Below are 15,898 nucleotides of genomic sequence, written 5' to 3' on the forward strand. Positions count from 1 at the left end.
CCATTGGAAGACTAGCTTTTGGGTGTACAGTTTTTACTGATGGACTGATGTAGATTGTGATCCAGGAATATGTAACAGAAAGGAGGTTGTGAAAGGTATCCTCAGAAGTTGAAGCCTCTGAGAAAGAATTCATTTATGCCAACTTATGGGTTATCAATGCTTGCTCATGGCTGCTACCATTATAACATGCCATTCAATGGTTCTGTGGTTTCAATTTACTGTGTCAATGTAAAGATGAAGTTTCTAAATGGAAGGTAGAAATCTGAGGCCCTCAAGATGATGAATTATGGGGAGGGGGGAGCTGGAGCAATAGTACAGCAGGTAGGGCATTTGCCTTGCACACGGCCTACCCAGGTTAGATTCCCAGCATCCTGTATGGTCCCCCCAAGCACCGTGAGGAGTAATTCCTGAGTACAGAGCCAGGAGTAACCCCTGTGCATCGCCAGGTGTGACCCATAAATGCAAAAAAAAAAAAGATGATTCCTTACCTTTAGATACTTTGAAGTCAAGTAGAAACAGTCAGAAAGCTCCCCAGAAAATGCTTCTCCAGGGTCGAAAATCTCATCACCTGTAGCGTGAGAGCATACAGAAAATAAGGTGTCCATTTTATGTCAAGTTAAAGCAAGTCAGACATGATCTTGGAAAGTTTGTCAAATGAGAGCATGGATATAGGAAGAATAAGGTGCCAGCTGAATCTTAGAGGTAAAATATACAAAGGTCAACAAGTAGGAGGTACAGTGGCGACCAGGTCTACTAAGAAAAGCATTTTTTAAAAAAGAAAATGCAATGAAACATCAAATAAGACCTTTTTAAATGTTTAAGAACAGGGATATAACTCAGTGATAGAACATTTGCCTTCCATTGTATAATGATCTGCGTTTGATCCTTAGCACTGCAACGAGCATTATTTTTAATTTTTAATTTCTTTCTTTCTTGCTTGCTTGTTTGCTGTTTTGTTTTTTGGGTCTCACCTGGCAAAGTATAGGGGTTATTTTTAGCTTTTAAGAAAAGTTATAATTTTACATTTTTACCTGTGGTTTAAAAGGAAATCTAAAATATTTTAGAGTAAATATATGTGAAGAAGAATAAAAGTCACAGGAATTATTTAGTATATTTAATGATACAGCAGTCAGAATTTTGAGGTTAATTTTATGGGTATTGCATAAATAATTTTTCTCCATTATGTGGGCTGTCTTTTTATCATGGTCACCATTTTTTCTGAGTTGCAGAAATTTCTTAGTTTAATGTAGTCTCATTTGTTTATCTTCACTTCCTCTTCCTTGGTCAATGGTGTTTCATTCTAGAAGTTTCCCTTAGCTTTATTGTCATGGAGGGATCTTCCCACATTTTTCTCCATATATCTTAAGAATTCAGGTATCATATTGAGGTCTTTAATTCATTTGATCTGACTTTGTTCCTGGCACTATAAATAGGTCTGACTTCATCTTTTTTGCATGTTACTGTCCAGTTTGCCCAGCACCAGTTGCTGAAGAGACTTCCTTGCTCAACTTCATAGTTCTTGAGCCTTTATGAATGATTAGGTAATAATAATCTGAGGGTCAGCGTCAGGATATTTGACGACATTCCATTGATCTGAGCCCTGTCTTTATCTGAATACCATGCTTTTTTGATTACTACGACTTTGTCCTAGGATTTGAAGTTGGGGAAGGTGATCCCATCTTCTTTTTCGAAAGATTGGTTTAGCTATTCATGGGAGTTTATTGTTGTTTATGAATTTCAAGAATTTTTAATCTGTTTCTTTGAAAAATGTTATTGGTATACTTATATGAAGCGCATTGAATCTTAATAGCGCTTTGGGGTGTATTGCTATTTTGACAGTGTTAATCCTCTCAATCCATGAGCATGGGATGTGATTCCAGTTCCTCATATCCTCTTTTATTTCTTGAAGTGGTGTTTGTAGGGTTTTTTTTTTTTTTGGTATAGATCCTTAACCTTCTTAGCTGTTTCTAATGTACTTGATTTTCTGATGTATTATTGTGAATGGGATTGTTCTTCTCCTATCTCTTTTTTCTCTTTCATTATTAGTATACCGGAAAGCCATGGACTAATGGATATTGATTTAGCAAATAGTAAAAGCTTGAGTTTTTCCTTTTTTATCTGGATGCCCTTGATATCTTTTTCTTACCAAATCATATGGCAAGTACTTCAAGTACTATGCTGAATAGGAGTGGTGAGAGTCGGTAACTTGGTTTGTGCCTGATTGTATTTTGGGATTCTAGCTCATTGATTTCTGACCCAAGCCTTTAGTTTTTCCCCGTTGAGAATAATGCTTGCTGTGGGTTTGTGATAGTTTGCTTTGACTATATTGAGGAAAGTACTTTCAACTCCCATTTTGTTGAGAGTTTTTCATCATGAATGGGTGCTGGATCTCATCAAATGCTTTATCTACATCTATTGATATGATCATATGACTTTTATCTTTATTTTATTGAGATGGTGTATTCTGTTGATTGACTTGAGAATGTTAAGTCATCCTTGCATCCCAAGATAAACCTACTTGGTCTTAGTGTGTGATCATTTGTTGAGTTTCTGGATTTTTTTTGCTGTTATTTTCTTAAGGATCTTTGCATCTGTATTTATCAAGGAAATATCTGTAATTATCTTTTTTTTTGTGGTTTCTCTGTCTGATCTGAGTATCAGGATGAACTTTGCCTCATAGAAACTGTTTGGTAGTATTTTTGTTTCTTTAACTTCCTGGAAAATCTTAAAAAATGTTGGCATCAGGTCCTCTTTAAAGGTTTGAAATATTTCATTAGTGAATCCATTTGGGCCTGGGCTCCTGTTTTAGGGGATACTTTTTATTATCATTTCAATTTGCTTGGTAGTGATAAAGGTAAAAGGTAAAGGCCCTCCCTTTGTTCATCGATTTGCTCGAGCGGGCCCAGTAACGTCTCCATTGGAGACTTTTTTGTTACTGTGTTTGGCATATCAAATACGTCACGGGGAGCTTGCCAGGCTCTGCCCTGCGGGAGAGATACTCTCTCGTAGCTTGCCGGGCTCTCAAGAGGGGCGGAGGAATTGAATTCGGGTCGGTCATGTTGGCTACGTGCAAGGCAAACACCCTACCGCTGTGCTATCATATTCGAAATCTTCTTGGTTCAGCCTTGGGAGGTAATTGGAATCCAGTAATTTATCCATTTATTCAAGATTCTCTCATTTCCTGCTGTAAAGATTCTCAAAATAATCACTGATGATCCTCTGGATTTCTGTAGTTTCTATTATGATGTCCCCCTTTGCATTTCTGATTCGTTTATTAGGATTCGTTCTCTTTGTTTATTTGTGAGTCTTGCTTATGGTTTATTGATCTTATTTATTTTCTCAAAGAACAATGTCTTGCTTTTTGTTGGTCTTCTGGATTGTATTTTGGGATTCTAGCTCATTGATTTTTGCTCCAGGGTTTATTATTTCCTTCCTCCTGCCTAGCTTGGACTCCTTTAATTGGTCATTTTCCAAAATCTTGAACTGTAAGTTATTTTTGTAGGCCCTTTCTTTCTTCCTGATGAATTTCGCAGAGCTAAAAACGTTTCTCTTAACACTGCTTTTGCTGTGCCCCACAAGTTCTGGTAGCTCCTCATTCTCATTTGTTTCTGGAATCTTTTTATTTCCTCTTTGATTTCTATTCTAAGCCAATGGTTGTTCACTACTTCCCTCAAATAAAATATTTTCTTGCTGAGTTTTTGTCTGTTTAATATATTGAGAAGTGAGAAAGTACTTTCAAATCTCCATCTAGTATTGTGTTGCTATCAATGTTTTTCTTTAAGTCTGTTAGAACTTGTTTTTACATATTTTGCTGGTCTGTCATTAGGAGCATATACATTGAGGAGGGTGAGTTTTTTCTGATGTACAGATACCATGATCATTAAGAAATGACCTACACTCTCTCTTATAACCTTTAGCCTGAAGTCCATGTGGTCTGATACTAGTATGGCCACTCCAGATATTTGGAGGTGTTCTTTACTCGAAGAATTGGTTTCCCAGCCTTTGAATTTGAGCCCATGTGTTCTTTGATTATTCAGATGTGTTTCTTGCAGGCAGCAGAATGTTGGGTTCAGTTTTCTAATTCATCCTGCCATCCTCTGCCTTTGAATTGCTGCATTTAGTCCATTGACATTGAGAGAGATCATTGTGATGGGGATTTGTGCTAACTTTATGTCGAAATTTGGAGTACTTGTGGGGCTTGTCTTAGATTAATGTAGCCCTGTTAATTCTTCTTGCAACAAAAATGTGGAACACTTTACAAGTTTGCATGTCATCTCTGTTCAAGGACCATGCTAATCTCTCTATCATTTCAATTTTAGTACATGTGTTGCCAAACTGAGTATAAGAGTTGTTTTTTTTCCCTATTTTTCTCTTCTGATTTTTTTGAGTGTTGTCCTTACTCACTCCTATGGCAGACGGTGATTCCTAATCAAGGTAGGTATTTCAAAGCAGCTTGAAGCTATAGATTTAGAACCTTAATGTCCCAGAAGAAAAAGTATGGTTTTTACCATATTCTCTTTTACCATACCCAGGGCGTCAGCTGTGCACATTATTTCTTTTGGAAGATGGTGAATCAGTCTTGTTTAATGCCCTTCCCTGAAACCTTCATTAAGACCATTAAAATAGAGCCTTTTGCTGTTCTCACCTCGGTCCCGTGTACATCTCCAGAAAAAGGTGGATGGCATTGTCTGCACTTTGACCACCTTGAATGTAAGTAGGATTTTTCTCCTGAAGGAAGAGGTGAGAAGCATATTGATGATTTAATTCCACCTTATTACAAGTTCAACTTGAACGGAAGGTGAGATTCATGAGGCTCCTGCAAAGGACAGAAAAAAGGGTCTCAGTGAAGTTTAATGGCCAACAAACATTAACAAAACAGATGTCTCAAAGTAACCTGTGTGCATCTTCGTGTGTATAGTGAGTTTTTTATCTACTCATAGTGATTCTCAGTCGTTCCACATGGGCAAAGCACACCTGTAATTAAAAATCGAGTTCTCTGAGCAGAGGGGGTTTTCTTAGGTCATTGAAGAAGTGTATAATAATTTATTGCTAAGCATATACAGCAGTTTGAATGATGTGTACTTTTCGATCTAAAATTAATTCCAAATATGTCTAAAATGACAGTCTCCTGACCCCGCATCTGGCTTTCCTCACTGAGGGCCCTTTGCCCTTGTTGGTGAGGTTCCCTCACCACCCCAAGCAGAGCTCCGGCAGCTGCAGACCTCTGCAACCAGCCATAGGTACGCTTTAGACCACTCTCCCCAAGCTTGAAGGAGCCTCATGCATGAAGGAACTGGCAGAGGATCCCAGGTGTGCGGGACCCAGGGCGGAGACATCCAAGGCTGCTCGGATCAAGACTGGGACTCCTCATCCAGATCCCTCATCTTCCAGTAGCTAAGTGTTACACCCACGAACTGCCCTTGGAGCCATGTAGTCCCATGAATGGCCAAGATCCAGAGACTGGATCTTGTTGATATTTCAACAACTCTTTTTGTCCAGTTCTCTTTCTTGGAGAACCTGGCAGGTTACCGAGAGTATCTTGCCCACATGGCAGAGTCTGGCAAGCTCCCCGTGGTGAATTCTACATGCCAAAACCCACTAACAATAATGGATCTCATTTCCCTGACCATGAAAGAGCCTCCAATGTGGCACTTGCTAAAATCTCAGGGCTAGGACGAATGGAGATGTTACTGGTGCCTGCTCATGGAAATCATTCTCTACCACCAATGAACCCAGTATTCCTCCCAACATGCCCCCCACCCTGATTCTGTGGCAGGGCATTCTCTTTGGTTCTCTGGGGCCATGGACAAGCCAGAGAGCTGCTCATGGTGGGCAACTCATGGTCTTGGCGGGGCAGGAAGAATGGGCTGTTTCTACCCCCCACCCCCTATCCCACGAGGCTGTAGTAGCCCTGTCACCGCTAGCTCATACCTGGCTATCCAATAGTCTCTGAGGTGATTGCCATTGTGCTGCCAGGGGAGATAAAGGCAGAAGGGACAAACACCCTTTTCCACCTGGTGTAGAATGGTGACATAGCTTAATGCATAGTTCAGCCACATTTCGGCCAAAAGCCGCTGGGTTCCGAATTGGGTCCATCTGCCTCTGGGGCCATGGTGGTTCTGGAGAGCCACTTGTGTGGGTCAAATTGTGGACTCGGTGGGGGAGAAAGAATGGGTCTATGGTCTACTCTTGCATGAATCTCCCAACTCAACTGGGTCCTCCAAACACCCTTTACTTGGTATTCTGTTCTCTGTCTGAGCTGCCTTTACCCCCAGCATGTGATGCCGGCTTCCAAGGCCTGGAGCAAACCTCCTAGTCCTTATCACTCTATTCTTGGGTATTAATCTCCCATTCTGTTACTTTATATTCCACGATGAGTACAATCTTTCTATGTCTGTCCCTCGCTTTCTGACTCATTTCACTTTCTATATTGATCCACTTTCATTCAAATTTTATGACTTCTTTTTTTCTAAAAGCTTCATAGTATGCCACTGTGTAGATAAATAAACTATCATTAACCAGTCATCTGTTCTTGGACACTAGGGATTTTTTTCCCCCAGATTATGGTTATTGTGAACAGTGCAGCAATCAACATACAAGTGCAGATGTCATTTCGGCTGTACTTTTTTGCCTCTCCAGGCTATCTTCCCAGGAATGATATTGCTGGGTTAAATGGGAGCTCAATTTCTAGTTTTCGGAGAACCATTCATACTGTTTTCCAAAATGGCTGAACCTGTCCGCATTCGCACCAGCAGTGAAGGAGAGTCCCTTTTTCCCCACATCCACGGCAACACCAGTAGCTTTTGTTCTTTTGGATGTGGGCCAGTTTCCGTGGTGTGAGGTGATAATCTCATTGTAGTTTTGACCTGCATTTCCCTGATGATTTGTGATGATGAGCATTTTTCATGTGCCTTTTGGCCATTCGGTATCTTCTTTGAGAAAGTTTCTGTTAATTTCATCACCCCATTTTCTGATGGCGTTGGACGATTTCTTCTTGTACAGTTCAACCAGTGCCTTGTATATATTTGATATGAACACCTTATTACATAGGTATTGGGTGAATATCCTTTCCCATTCTGTAGATTGTCTTTGTATTCTGGTCACTGTTTCTTTTGAGGTGCAGAAGGTTCTTAATTTAAGATAGTCCCCTTTGTTTATCTGTGTTTCCAATTTTTTGGCAGTGGTGTGTTATCTTTGAAGATACCTTTAGCTTCAATGTTGTGGACGGTTTTGCTGACCTTGTCTTCAATGTACCTGATGAATTCTGTTCTGATGTTGAGGTCTTTGACCCATTTTCATATGACTTTTGTGCATGCAGTTAGGTAGAGGTCTGAGCCCATTTTTTTGCATGTAGCTGTCCAGTTTTTCCAGCACCATTTGCTAAAGAGGCATTTCTTGCTGCACTTCACATTTCCTGCTCCCTTATCAAAGATTATTTGAACATATATTTGAAGGTGTGTGTCAGTATATTCAATCCTGTTCCATTGGTAGGCGGCTCTGCCTTTGTTCCAGTACCATGCTGTTTTAACTATTATCGCTTTGTAGTAGAGTTTGAGGTTGGGGAAGCTGAGGCCTCCCATCGTCGTTTTCCCAAGAAATGCTTTAGCTATTCGAGGGCGTTTGTCGTTACATATGAATTTCAGGAGCGCTTGATCAATTTCTTTGACGAATGTTATGTGTAACTTTATAGGGATCACATTGAATTTGTACAATGCTTTGGGGAGTATTGCCATTTTGACAATGTTAATTCTCCCAATCCATGAGCAGGAGGTGTTTTCATTTCCTCGTTTCCTCTTATTTCCTGTTGTATAGGTCCTTTCCCTCCTTAGTTAAGCTGATGCCGAGATGTTTGATTTTCTGAGGCATGATTGTGAATGGGATTGCTTTCTTCATGTCACTTTCTTCTCTCTCATTATTTGCATATAGAAAAGCCATAGACTTTTGGGTAATGATTTTATAGCCTGCAACTTTACTATATAAGTTGTTTCTAGGAGTTTTTTGGTAGAGGTTTTAGAATTCTCTAAATATAATATCACATCTTCTGTGAATAGTGAGAGCCTGATTTCTACATTTCCTACATGAATGCCTTTAATATTTTTTTTTATCTGACTGCTATTGCAAGTACTTCCAGTACTATATTCACAGAAGTGCCCAAATGAATATTTTTCTTTTTGGGTTTCACCCAGCGATGCTCAGAAGTTACTCCTGGTTCATGCACTCTGGAATTTCTCCTGGCAGTGCTCGAGGGACCATATGGGATGCTGGGAATCGAACCAAGGTTGGCTGCGTGCAAGGCAAACGCCCTATCCCCTGTGCTATTGCTCCAGCCCCAAAAATGAATTTTTACTTAACACTTTCTATCTGTAAATTTCTATGCTAAGAACAGAGGTATAAACGGTGATATCTGAGTAATTTAAAAGTAAACTATGAAGACAGATAATATAAAGAATTTCTTTGTATTAATTTCTAAAATGTGTAGCTTTTATTAAATATATTAAGAATGAATGAGAGGTCTTGATTATACCATGAATATTATTTCCCTGTTAGAAGTTACCCTTCTAAAATGCAATAAAGTGACACATTTTGAAAATGTTTATTATTCATTAATTCAGTGAATATTTGTTAGTCTGGGGGTTCAGTGCCTCCAAGAAGTCAACCTGAACCCTCAAGGTTAGTGCATCTACAGTCTGATGGTGCCTTCATGCTGCCTGATAACCCCAGATTTCCACTGTGCCTCTAGCTGGATCCCAACACCTCAGGAGTAAGTTTCCCGAGAAATTAAACTCCGAAAAGATATGTGGGAGCCATGTTAACAAACCACCCCTGGCTCAGCTAAACAAGCTAATGTATTGGTCTTGCTTCAGAGACCCATAAATAAATCCATCTCAGGATGGATTTCACTGAAATATAGGTAAAGGTAAAGGCCCTCCCATTGATCGTCGATTTGTTCAAGCGGGCCCAGTAACGTCTCCATTGGAGACTTTTGTTGTTACTGTGGGCTGGAGCGATAGCACAGCGGTAGGGCGTTCGCCTTACAAGCGGCCAACGTGGCCAACCCGAGTTCGATTCCTCCGCCCCTCTCGGAGAGCCCATTAAGCTATCGAGAGTATTCGATATGCCAAACACTGAAATATGACAGCTGAAAATTCGGATATGCGGGTTTTGTGACTGAAATCTCCAGGCTTTCTCTGAGTCAGGGTGGGCAGCCCACTCTCACTGCCCTGTACTTATGGAAGCCTCAGCATAAGTGAGGCTCAAAGCGGCTCCAGCCTTAACTTCCTGATAAAAATACTAAATTCCAGGACTGAAGCGATAGCACAGTGGGTAGGGTGTTTACCTTGCATGCGGCCGACCCGGGTTGGAATCCCAGCATCCAATATGGTCCCCTGAGGTCCACCAGGAGTAATTCCTTAGTGCAGAGCCAGGAGTAAGTCCTGAGCATTGCCAGGTGTGACCCCTCAATAAAAATACTAAATTCCTTGAACAAACATGATGAAATCTTAGTAACTGTATGAGAACCATAATGCACAAAATGAAAAGGAGACAGAGAGAAAGAATTAAAGAGCCTGCCATAGAGACAGGCTGGGAGTGGGGGTAGGGTGTTGGGGGATGTTGTAGGGAACCAGGGACATTGGTGGTTGGAAATGTACACTAGTGGAGGGAAGCATGTTGGATCGTTGTATGACTGGAAGCAAATTATGAATAGCTTTGCAATGGTCAATCTCACAGATATTCAATAAAAATTTAAAAATATATATCCTTCATTGGTATCTCAGACTACTGGTACAACTTTAAAACCCAGCATATCTATTTTTGTTTTCTCAGTAGTAAAAAAACACGTTACTCACCTGTGTGCCAATAGCTTGAAGAATGCTAAATCCAAAGATATATCAATGACTGTCTTTGGCAAGAATACTGTAATTGCAGGTATGTTATGTTTTAGAATCAGTTCATGCACAAGAAATCAAGAGGAGCAAGTGGCAAAGAGCATCAATGTTGAATGGATAATGTTTGAGGAGCTTTCAAGGGAGACAGAAAGATTTGGCATGAGAAGAGGGAAGAAACAGAAGAGTGAAGTACTAATAAGTATCATGAGAAAAATGCAAGGGAGGACACTTCCTGGCAAGTGTCACACTCTGTTGAGCTTTTGGTGAGGATAAGTATTAGAAAGTATCTTTCCCATTTAGTGGTAAAAAGGTAACTTTGATGGGTGTATTTAAAATTTACTTTAACAATTAGAATTACTAAGAGATTACAATTACAAAGTTGCTCATAATTGAGTTTTAGTCATCTAATGTTCTAGAACCTTTCCAGTATATTGGGGGTATTTTTGAAGGAATATCCCTGGTGCGAAGACTTGGGCATCTGAATCTTAACACATTTCACCAAATATATGATCTGTACTCACATGATTTACACTGTCTCCCCTGCTCTTTGATTTATGTTTTCATGCAATATTTCCTTGTGAACCTCACCTCAAGTGAGGGTCCCTATTTAAAACAAATACATATTTCTGGGGAATTATATATTTTTGGTTGCTGGGAGAGTCTCTAAAGCAATGCTCAGGAGGTGTGGGGGCCCCACAGACAATTCTCAGAAAACGTGGCCATGGTGTTTGGTATCCTCCGAGGCTATAGGCCTTTGATAATCTGGCAATCAGGTGGTGCTGGGAGTCAAATTTAGTGAATGGGAGACAAGTTCCATAAGCACTACACTATCTCCTGCGGCCCTGGGTATAAGATTGATGTCAGTATTCTGAGGTCCTCCCTTTTGTCAGAAAGCAGAAACTTGTGCAGGAGAAAGTGGAAGAGACCTTAGGGTTTAGCTAGGTTGACTGAGTAGATGGTGGTAGTATTAAGATTGGAACATAAAGTAAAAATAAAACAAGAGAAAGATCTAACAATAGTAAAGAGGGCTTTAGTACTCAAAAAGTTTAGAAACAGGCACATGGCAAGTAGTTTTAAAAAGCATCCAGGAGATAATATAGTATTGCGAGTGAACCAATCTACTCTATGGATACATCTCATCCTTGAAATGGAAAAGGACAATGTATTACAGTTAAAAATTTACAAATAAGATATATACGTCTATTTCTGCTGTGTTCCTATGCTTTACCAAGTATTATTCTAATTTTATATTTACTTTAATGATTAAAACAGTATTTGCCAACATTAAACTTTTAATGAAATGTTTTATTAAAAATTTTTTTTAAAAAATTTATTAAAAATGTTTTACTAAAATGTTATTTAAAAAAGAAACATATGGGCCAAAGAGGTAGTGCAGTATGCAGAGGGTGTTTACTTTGTATGCAGATAATTTGAGTTCAATCCCCTGAACCCTGAGCCTGCCAGAAGTAATCTCTGGATAGAAAGTCAGAAGTGAGCCTGGAACTCATACGGGTGCGCTCCCTTCCCGAAAAAAAGGAAGAAAAGTAAAACATATAACTGATTCTTGAGTAGCATAGAGGTTAAGGGTGCTAATTCCTATATAATTTTTGAAAGCCCCAAATTTAATGTATAGTCTGCTATTCACCAAGCCCCGCATCTTTTCCCCCTGAACTCGACACCCTCCACAGGGGGACACCTTCTCCAGACACCTAGAGCAGCTCCATGGGACTGTCCATCACCTAATCAGCCCCTCCCCTCCAGGTGGGTAGGGGGAGCATAAGCCAGCTTCACTGCTCCTCACGCCCAGCCCTGCGCATTTTCCTGCAGAACTGGACACCCTTCATCAGGGGACACCTGCAGCAGCTCCATGGGATTTTCCATCGCCCCTCCTACATTCCAGGATCCTGGGTGGGAGTGAACCTGCGATCAGACAGGGGCATGCCCGCCATGTAGGGGGAGTGGCCTCCCAGAAGTGGGCGTGGCCACCTCCTGGGTGGGCAGCCACAGTTATATTTCCTAATCTGGGCACTCAGGACTTTCATCCCTCACTTTGTCGCCTAGTACTGGCTAAGAATATCTGACCACCTCTACTAGAATTAAACAACATCCCACTCGCCTACTCCATTTCTAATAAACGACCAGTATGAAATGTGATGTACAAGCACAAATGTAAAAAGTACCTCCTCCAAAGCTTCACTCAATGTCAGTTTTAAAACAAAGAATAAGACCTGATTGAGAAGAAGGTCGGAATCTAGAATGGGAGAAGGTTGGCTACCATCGACAAACCTTATCCAAAATCCTTTCCCATGGTAAGAGGGAACAGTACCTGTGATTTCAGGAGTCTACCTCTAGGTTACCATAACAACATGAAGAAACAGCGCAAATCTCTACCACAAGGAGAATATGAAGAAAAGAATCCCGAATCCTTAACCGAGGTTGTCCACAATTGCGCTCTCTTTGATAAGGAATTCCAGTATAAAATGCGGAGGGTGTTCAAGGATCTACTCAAAGAATCAATGGAAGAGATATCCAAAGACTAAAAGAAGAAATGAAAGAAACAATGGAAGAGATAGTCAAGTAAATACAGGAAGAAAAGAGAACAGAATTTAAAAAAAGCTACAAAAAGGAGAGTCACAAATAAAGGATTCAGTGGATGAAATTAAAAAGACAGTAAGTGCCCTTAACAATAGGACAAGTGCAGCTGAAGAGAGGATCAGCAAGCTTGAAGATGAGCAACAGAAATCCCATCGGGAACAACAAGCAATAGGTAAAGACCTCAAAATCGCTCTAAGGAGAATCAAAGACCTAGGGGATGACGCCAAGAGGAACAACATTAGAATCATTGGAGTACCAGAAGGACAGGGAGAAAACCCCAATGAAAAAAGCTAGATTCAAAGAAATCATTGCTGAAAAGTCCCCAGAGTTAAGGAAGCACACATCCAGATCAAAGGAGCCAGAAGGGTACCAGCTAAAGGAGACCCCAGAAAAAACACTCCAAGGCATATCATAGTCAGAACGATGGATGCTGTGGACAGAGACACAATATTACAAGCAGCAAGGTCAAAGAAGGAAATTACATACAAAGGAGCACCCATTAGATTCACAGCTGACCTATCAGTGGAAACACTCTAAGCCCGAAGGAAATGGTGGGATATAGAGAAAAAATTCAATGAAATGAACGCCTCACCGAGAATACTCTATCCAACTAAACTCTTACTCAAATTCGATGGAACAATACACCACTTTTTAGATAAACACAAGCTCAGGAACTTCATATACTCCAAACCAAATCTAAAAGTAGGACTAATGGGGCTCCTGTAAGATAAGGAAAACGTGTAAACACAATCAACTCCTACAGGAAGATGGCACAAAACCCCATGACAATAATCTCCCTTAATGTCAATGGTCTAAATGCACAACCAAGAGATACAGAATGGAAAAATGGATCCAGAAACAGAACCCAACATTCTGCTGTCTACAAGAAACTCATCTGAACAATTAGAGCAAACACAGACTCAAAGTGAAAGGATGGAAAACAATCCTGCAAACAAACAGTTCCCTCACAAAAGCTGGGGTGGCCACACTAGTATCCGACAACATTAATTTCAGGCTGAAAAAGATTAGAAGGGACAGCGAAGGCCACTTTCTCTTCATCAAGTGATACATACAACAGGAAGAAATCATACTCTTAAATGTATACGTACCTAATGAAGGAACAGCTAGATATTTAAAACAACTGCTAACAAAATTTAAAGAGGACAGTGCTAGCAACACAAGAGTAGATGGAGACTTCAACATTGCCTTATCACCTCTGGATAGATCAACAAGAATAAAACTCAGCAAGGAAAAATTGGCTTTGAATTAAGAAATAGAAGAGAAAGGACTTATAGACCTATACAGGGCTTTACATCCCCCAAAAAGAGAATACACATTCTTCTCCAGTGCCCATGGAACATTTTCCAAAATATACTATGTGCTAGGTCACAAAACATACCTCAATAGAATCAGGAAGATAGAAAGAGTATCAACAATTTTTTCAGACCATGATGCACTGAGGATAGATGTGAATCACACACAGACACGAACACCTGAAAACTAAACAAGTCACTGCTGAACAATGAGTGGGTCAGGAAGCACGTCTAGGAAGAAATCAAAATATACCTAGAAACAAATGAGAATGAAGACACGAACTACCAGAACTTATGGGATGCAGCTAAAGCCCTATTAAGGGGAAAATTTATAGCTCTGTAAGCATATCTAAGGACGGAAGAAAGGATGCACATAAGCAACTTGACTTCATAGCTCAAGATCTTAGAAAAGGATCAAGAGTAGGAGCCTAAATCGGGCAGAAGGAAAGAGATCATAAAACTTAGAGCAGAAATCAATACATGGAAACCTAAGAAACAATCCGAAAGATCAATGAAACCAAGAGCTGGCTCTTAGAGAAAATAAACAAGATAGATAAACCACTAGCAACACTCACAAAGAAACAGAGAGAGAGAACACTAATAAACCGAAGCAGAAATAAAAATGGCGATATCACAACGGAAACCAAAGAAAGTCAAAAGATCATCAGAGTCTACTTTGAAAGTCTGTATGCCAAGAAAAAAGAGAAGTTAGAAGAAATGTACAAATTCCTGAATTCCTATAATCTCCCAAAGCTGAGTCAAGAAGATATAGAATACCTGAATACACCTAGTCACATCAAGGAAATAGAAACTGTAATTAAAATTCTTCCCCAAAACAAAACCCCAGGTCCAGATGGATTCACTACCAAATTTTTCCAAACATCTTAAGAGGATCTACTGCCAGTCCTTCTCAAACTTTTCCAGGAAATTGAAAAAACAGATACTCTCCCAAACAGTTTCTATGAAGCCCATATCTCTCTAATACAAAAGGGAAACAAAGACACCATGAGAAAAGAAAACTACAGGCCGATATCACTGATGAACATGGATGAGAAGATTCTGAACAAAATACTAGCAAATAGAATTCAACAACTCATCAAAAAGATCATACACCATGACCAAGTGGGATTCATCCCGGGGATGCAAGGATGGTTTAACAATCGGAAATCAATCAACATAATCCATCACATCAACAAAACAAAAGATAAAAATCATGTGATCATATCAATAGATGTAGAGAAAGCAATTGACAAGATCCAGCATTTTTTTTTGAAGAAAACCCTCGCCAAATTTGGGATAGAGGGAATTTTCTCCAATATAGTTAAAGCCAGCTACCACAAGCATACAGCAAGCATAATTCTTAATGGGGAAAAACTGAGAGCATCCCCCCTAAGATCAGGAACGAGATAAGTATTCCCACTCTCTCAACTGCTGTTCAACATAATACTGGAAATACTAGCAATAGCAAGTAGGCAAGAAAAAAAGATTAAGTCCATCCAAATAGGAAAGGAAGAAATCAAGTTCTCACTATTTGCAAGTGATATGATACTATACTTAGAGTACCCTAAAAACTCTACCAAGAAACTCCTAGAAATGATAAACTCGATAGTAAATTTACAGGTATAAAATAAATACCCAAAAGTCCATGGCTTTATTATGCACAAATAGTGAAAGAGAAGAAAATGACAAGATGAAAACAATCCCATTACAATTGTATGCCAGAAAATCAACTACCTAGGAATTAGTTTAACTAAGGAAGTAAAGGAACTATATAAAGAAAACTACAAAACGTTCCTTCTTTAAAATAAAAGAGGACGCGAGGAAATGGAAAAATATCCCCTATTCATGAATCAGGAGAATTAATATTGTCAAAATGGCAATACATCCCCAAGCACTGTACAAATTCAATGCGATCCTTATTAGGATACCCATGACATTCTTCAAAGAATTGGAGCAAACACTCCTGAAATTTATATGGAACAATAAGCCCCCAGGAATAGTTAAAGCAATTCTAGGGGAAAAAGAAAATGTGAGGAATTAACCTCCCGAACCTCAAACTCTACTACAAGTAGTAATAATTAAAACAGCATTATACTGGAACAA

General features: G+C 39.7%; 1 pseudogene; it reads right to left on the reverse strand.

Annotated features, from left to right (window-relative positions):
- Positions 1-4,239: 4,239 nt before the first annotated feature.
- Positions 4,240-4,336, reverse strand: LOC130033759 (uncharacterized; annotated as a pseudogene).
- Between the last annotated feature and the right edge of the window lie 11,562 nt (positions 4,337-15,898).

This window comes from Sorex fumeus, unplaced genomic scaffold (assembly GCF_029834395.1).
Source record: "Sorex fumeus unplaced genomic scaffold, SorFum_2.1 ptg000054l, whole genome shotgun sequence".
In the NCBI taxonomy this organism is placed as follows: Eukaryota; Metazoa; Chordata; class Mammalia; order Eulipotyphla; family Soricidae; genus Sorex; species Sorex fumeus.